The 7,159-nt window shown below is 34.0% G+C and overlaps 1 pseudogene; it reads left to right on the top strand.

Moving 5' to 3' along the window:
* Positions 1–5,116: 5,116 nt before the first annotated feature.
* LOC118636509 lies at positions 5,117–5,324 on the top strand (annotated as a pseudogene).
* Positions 5,325–7,159: the final 1,835 nt, after the last annotated feature.

The following is a 7,159-nucleotide window of genomic DNA, read 5'->3' as shown; positions in this document are numbered from 1 at the left end:
TAGATGGCATTTCATAGTATGGATGTTTTAACAAGATTAATTCTTCCAAACCTAGAACATGAGCTATGTTTTCATTTATTTGTATCATCTTCGATTACTTTCATCACTTGTACATTTTTAAAATTTTAATTTTAACTTTTTAATTTATTTTTATTTTTGAAAGTATTACAAAAGTCCCTCCTTTTTTCCCCCATTGACAATTTTCTCCCCTCTCTGCACTCTCCCCTGTGCCATCACTGCACTGTTGTCTGTGTCCATTGGTTATGCATATATGAATATCAGTTCTTTATTTTATCTCTTCCCATCTCCCAATGCCCTTCCCTCTGAGGTTTATCAGTCTGTTTCGTACTTCCATGTCTCTGGATCTATTTTGTTTGCCAGGTTATTTTGTTCAATATATTCCACAAATAAGTGAGATCATGTAATACTTGTCTTAATCTGACTGGTTTATTTCACTTAGCATTTATTGTGATTTATTTCTAACTTTATGCCTTTGTGATAGGAGAAGATGCTTGATATGATTTCAATATTCTTGAACTTATAGAGACTTGGTTTGGGTCTATCTTTGAAAATGTCCTGTATGCACTAGAAAACAATGTGTATTCTGCAGGTTTGAGGTGAAATGTCCTGTAAATATCAATTAAATCCATCTGATCTAATTCATCATTTAAGGTCTATATTTTCTTGTAAATTTTTTTTGTCTACAAGATCTATCCAGGGATGTCTGTGGGGAGTTAAAGTCGCCTACTATAATTGTATTGCTGTCAATCTCTCCTTTCAAGTCCTCCAGAAGTTTTAAAATATATTTTAGTGCTCCAATATTGGGTGCACACATGTTTACTAGGGTTATATCCTCTTGTTGGATTGATCCCTTTATTACTATGTAGTCACCTTCTTTGTCTCTTCTTACGTCCTTCATTTCGGAGTCCTTTTATCACATGTGAGTATTGCTACACAAGGTTTTTGTTGTTGATATTTGCATATAAAAAGGTTTCCATCCTTTCGCTTTCATCCCATGGAACCGTCTTTTGTTCTGAGGTGAGTCTCTTTTAGACAGCATATATATGGGTCATGTTTTCTTACCATTCAGCTACTCTATCTCTTTTGATTGAAGCGTTTAAGTCATTTACATTTAAGGTTATTATTGATAGGTATGTAGTTGTTGCCACTGTTATTCTTTATGCTGGTGATCTTGCTCTCTATTTCTTTCTCTTCTTACAACAGTCCCTTAAATATGTATTGCAGTGCTGTTTCGTGGCAGTAGACTCCTTTTGCTTTTGTTTTGTTTTTTTTGTTTTTATTTTGGTCCAAAAAGCTCATTATTTCACCTTCAATTTTGAATTTTGAATGATAGCCTTGCTGGATAGAGTCAAGTTGAATTCAGTCCCTTGATTTTCATTACTTTGTATACTTCGTGCCACTCCCTCTGGCCTGCAGTATTTCTATTGAGAGATCAGCTGACAGTCTACTGAGAGTTAATGTTCTGTCTCACTTTTTCTGCCTTTGAATTTCTTTCCTTGTCTTTAATGTTTGCAATTGTTATTATGATGAGTCTAGGTGTGGGTCATTTGGGGTTCCTCTTCATTGGAACTCTGTGTTTTCTGAACTTATGTGACTTTTTCCTTCACCAGATTAAGCAAGTTTTCTGCGTTTATTTTATTTTTTTATACTTACAATGAATTTTATTGTATTTAATTCACTTGTAATTCCAGTTTTTATATAAACAGTTTTTAAGTAAATGACAAGAGTAATTTTTAATATACGTCACTAAGTGATTTAAGTATGAATTTATGAACTAAAATCACTGGCAAATACTCTGAATATATATTTTTCATGAAATATATAGTATAAAAGTAAACTTTATGATTTTAAACAGGTTGTCTTAAATGTAAACATCCCAATGCTTGCCAAAATTTTATTAAATTTACTTTTAAATGATAATTTTTACCATAATATGGTACTAACTAGAATATAATCATATTAACATTATATTTTCATGTTAGGAAATATTTTGCACTAAAATAAAAATACATAATTAAGACTACTTTACACAGCAAAATAATTTTTAAATTAGCTAGTAATAATTGAGACACTCAAGGACTTTTTTAAGGTTATTTTTGTTCCACTTTCTTTTTTTCATATTTACTTAATTTATTTTTGTTACAGATGTTTCTCCTTTTTCCCCCATTGACACCTTCCTCCCATTGTCGCCCCCCTCCCCAGCATTGTTGTCTAGTGCATTGGTTATACTTACATGGATAAGTTATTTGGTTTATCTTTTTTCTCCCCCACCCCCATTCCCCTCGTCTGAAGTTTGTCAGTCTAAACCCTACTTCTATGTCTCTGGGTCTATTTTGTTTATCACCTTATTTTGTTCATTATATTCCAAAAATAAGTCAGATCATTTGATACTTGTCTTTCTCTGATTTGCATCTTTTGCTTATCATAACACTCTGCAGGTGCCTCCATGTCATCTCAAAGGATAAGAGATTGTTCTTTCTTATAGCTACATAGTATTCTATTGTGTATATGTAGCATGGCTTTCATATCCATTCATATATTGATGGACGCTTGGGCTGTTTCCAGATTTTAGTAAATGTAAATAGAGCTGCTTTTAACACAGGGGTACATATATTCTTTTTGATTAGTGTTTCAGGATTCTTTGGATATATTCCTAGAAGTGGGATCACTGGGTCAATTGGCAGTTCAATTTTTAACTTTTGAGGTAACACAACAGTTTCCCACAGTGGCTGCACCAGTCTTCATTCCCACCAGCAGTGTAGTAAAGTCCCCTCTTCTCCACATCCTCCCAGCACCTGTTGTTTAGTGATTTGTTGATGGTGGCCATTCTGCCAGGTGTGAGGTGATACTTCATAGTCATTTTCATTTGCATCTCTTGATGATTAGTGACATTGGGCATTTTTTAGAGGGTCACTTGGCCATTTGTATGCCCTGTTTGGACAGTTGTCTACTTAGGTCCTCTACCCATTTTTTTTTATTTATATATTTTTTAATTAATTTATTTATTTTTGTTACAGATGTTTCTTCTTTACACCACTGATTCCCCCTCCCTACCCGCCCTGACCAAAGCTTTGTTGTCCATGTCCATTATTCATGCATACATGCATATAAGTTCTGTGGTTTATCTCTTCCCCCCACTACGTCCTCTTCTGGGGATTGTCATTCTGTACCACACTTCCACGTCTCTAGGACTACCCCATTACTACAGTGTAGTCCCATGTGTTCATTTTCTCCATTGTTTTTGTTGCCTTAGGTGATGTATCAGTGAAATTTCTGCTGTGTATGATGTCTGAAATTTTGTTGCCTACATTTTCTTCTAAAATTTTTATGGATTCATGAGTCACATTTACGTCTTTTATCCATTTTGAGTTTATTCTTGTGTATGGTGTAAGTTAATTGTCTAGTTTCATTTTTTTTGCATGTAGCTGTCCAATTATCACAACATCAGTCTGTTATGTTCATTATATTCTACAAATAAGTGAGATAATATGATACTTTTATTTCTCTGTTTGGCTTATTTCGCTTAGAATAATACTTTCCAGGTCCCTCCATGTTGTCTCAAAAAATAAGAGATCTTTCTTTCTTATAGCTGCATAGTACTCCATTGTGTGTATGTCCAACAGCTTTTTTATCGATTCATCTATAGATGGACATTTGGGTTGTTTTCAGATCATAGCCACTGTACACAGTTATGAACATGGGGATACATATATTTTTTTCTGATAGGTGTTTCAGGCTTCGTAGGGTATATTCCTAGAAGTGGGCTCACTGCGTCAAATGGAAGTTCAATTTTTAATTTTTTGAGGTAACACCATATTGTTTTCCATAGTGGCTGCACCAGTCTGCATTCCCACCAGCAGTGTACTAGAGTCCCCTTTTCTCCACACCGTTGCCTACACTTGTTTGATGATTTGTTGATGGTAGCCATTTTGACAAGTGTGAGGTGATACTTCATATTTGTTTTAATTTGCATCTCTCTGATCATTAGTGATGTTGAGCATTTCTTCATATGTCTCAGCCATATGCATGTCCTGTTTGGAGAGGTGTCTATTTAGTTTCTCTGCCCATTTTATAATTGGGTTTTTTGTCTTTCTTTTGTTGGGTTGTATTAGAACTCTATATATATTGAAAATTAACTCCTTAATTGGTATATTATTGACAATTATGCTCTCCCATACAGTGGATTGCCTTTCCATTTTGATGATTGTATCTTTTCTTGGGCAGAAGCTTTTTTGTTTGATGTAGTCCCATGTGTTCATTTTCTCCATTGTTTTTGTTGCCTTAGGTGATGTATCAGTGAAATTTCTGCTGTGTATGATGTCTGAAATTTTGTTGCCTACATTTTCTTCTAAAATTTTTATGGATTCATGAGTCACATTTACGTCTTTTATCCATTTTGAGTTTATTCTTGTGTATGGTGTAAGTTAATTGTCTAGTTTCATTTTTTTTGCATGTAGCTGTCCAATTATCACAACACCATTTATTAAAGAGGCTGTCTTTACTCCACTCTATGCTCTTACCAGCTTCGTCAAATATTAATGGAGCATATAACCTTGGGTTCATTTCTGAGTTCTCTATTTTGTTCCACTGGTCTATCTGTCTGTTCTTGTGCCAGTACCAGGCTGTTTTGATTACAGTGGCTTTGTAGTATAACCTGAAATCTGGTAATGTGATCCCTCCAACTTTGTTCTTCTTTTTTCAAGATTGCTGTGGCTATACAAGGTATTTTTTGGTTCCATATGAACTTTTGAAGTATTTGTTCTAGTTCTGTGAAGTGTGTCATTGGTATTTTGATGGGGATTGCATTGACTCTATAGATTGCTTTGGGTAGTATGGACATTTTAATGATTGTGATTTTTCCAATCCATAAATAGGTATATGTTTCCACTTTTATATGTCTCCCCCTATATCTTTTTTCAATGTTCTGTAGTTTTCTGTTAAGAAGTCCTTTCCTTCTTTGTTTAAGTTTATTTCTGGGTGTGTTAATTTTTTGTTACAATGGTAAATGGAAATTTTTTTAGCTTCTCTTTCTGTGTGTTCATTATTGGTGTATAAAAATGGCTGTGGGGCATCCAAAGTGTCCATGGGCAGCATCATGGATCAGGTAATACAGTTTCTTGAGCCAAGTCGACAGTTTGTGAAGGATTCAATTCGGCTGGTAAAAAAATGCACCAAACCTGATAAAAAATTTTTTTCAGAAGATTTCCATGGCAACAGGAATAGAATTTGCTATAATGGGGTTCATTGGCTTTTTTATGAAATTGATTCATATCCCTATTACCAACATCATTGTTGGTGGCTGAAGAATACCTTTTTATTCTTCATTTTGTTTATGTGGTGTATCACGTTTATTGATTTGCGAATATTGTACCAGCCTTGCATCCCTGGAATGAATCCCACTTGGTCATGGTGAATAATTTTTTTGATGTATTTCTGGATCCGATTTGCTAGTATTTTGTTCAGGATTTTGGCGTCTATGTTCATCAGGGATATTGGCCTGTAGTTTTCTTTCTTCGTAGTGTCTTTTTCTGGTTTTGGAATTAGAATTATGCTGGCCTCATAGAACGTGTTTGGAAGTCTTCCTTCTTCTTGAATTTTTTGAAATAGTTTGAGGAGAATGGGTGTTAGTTCTTTTTTGAATGTTCGGTAAAACTCCCCCGTGAAACCATCTGGGCCTGGGCTTTTGTTTGCTGGGAGAGTCTTGATTACCTTGAAGAATACCTTTTTAGAGAAGTGTTTCTCATCTTGGGGATTGGTGAACAGTGAAGATCTGAGAAACTCATGGAGTAAAAAGTTTGCCTAAGTGTTTTGTGTTATTCTTTCATTTTGTTTCTTCCAAGGTGTTTTCTATTTCTAAATTAAAATAATTTCAAAATAAAAATGGAAAGAAACAATAATAATAATAATAATGATGATGTCTGTGATTTTGGGATGCTGATTTTATATCCTGTTACTTTGCCAATTCATTTATGAAATCTAGTATATTTTTGATGGAGTCTTTAGGGTTTTCTATGTATATTATCATGTCATCTGTGAATAATGACAGTTTCACTTCTTCCTTTTCAATTTGGATTCCTTTTATTTTTTCTTCTTGTCTGATTGATGAGACTAAGAATTCCAGTATTATGTTAAAGAGTGCTAAGAGTGGTGGAAGTGGACATCCCTATTTTTTTCCTATTCTTAAGGGAAATGCTTTTAGTTTTTGCACATTGAGTATGATGTTGGCTGTAGGTTTGTAATAAATGGTCTGTATTATGTTGAGATATGATCCTTCTATTTCCACATTGTTGAGAGTTTTTATGAAAAATGGAAGCTGGATTTTGTCAAATGCTTTTTCAGCATCTACTGATATGATCACATAATTAATATATTTCATGTTGTTTACATGGTGTATCACATTAATCAATTTTTGAATATTGTATCAGCCTTGCATCCCTAGGATGATTTCCACTTGGTCACACTGTATAATTTGTTTAATATTAATATTTCTGGATTAGATTTGCTTAGATTTTGTTGAGAATTTTGGCATCTATGTTCATCGGGGATATTGGCCTGCAAGTTTCTTTCTTTGTAGTGTCTTTATCTAGTTTTGGGATTAGGATTATGTGGGCTTCATTAGAAGAATTTGGAAGACTTCCTTCCTCCTGAATTTTTTGGAATTGTGTGAGGAGAATAGGTGATAGTTATTCTGTCAATGTTTGGTAAAACTCCCCTGTGTAGCCATCCGGACCAGGGCTTTTTTTTTGCTAGGATTTTGTTGATTAGTTCTTTTATATCCTTAATCGTTATTGTTCTGTTTAGGTTTTCTGACTCTTCCCAGTTGAGTTTTGGAATAGTATATGAGTCTAAAAATTTGTCCATTTCACCTAGGTTGTCCAGTTTGTTGGCATATAATTGTTCATAGTATTTTCTTACAATCCTTTGTATTTCTGTGGTGTCTGTTGTTACTTTACCTTTCATTTCTGATTTTATTAATTTGGGTTCTCTCTCTTTGTTTCTCCGTGATTCTGGGTAAAGCGTAATCAACCAGCTTTATCTTTTCTAAGAACCAGCTCTTGGTTTCATTGATCTTTTGTGTTTTTGTTTTGTTTTGTTTTGTTTTGTTTTGTTTTTTAGTCTCTGTGGTATTTATTTCTAC

The sequence above is a fragment of the Molossus molossus genome, unplaced genomic scaffold (assembly GCF_014108415.1).
Source record: "Molossus molossus isolate mMolMol1 unplaced genomic scaffold, mMolMol1.p scaffold_m16_p_2, whole genome shotgun sequence".
Lineage (NCBI taxonomy): Eukaryota > Metazoa > Chordata > Mammalia > Chiroptera > Molossidae > Molossus > Molossus molossus.
Note: the sequence above shows the minus strand (reverse complement) of the source record. Positions and strands in the feature narration are given on the sequence as shown.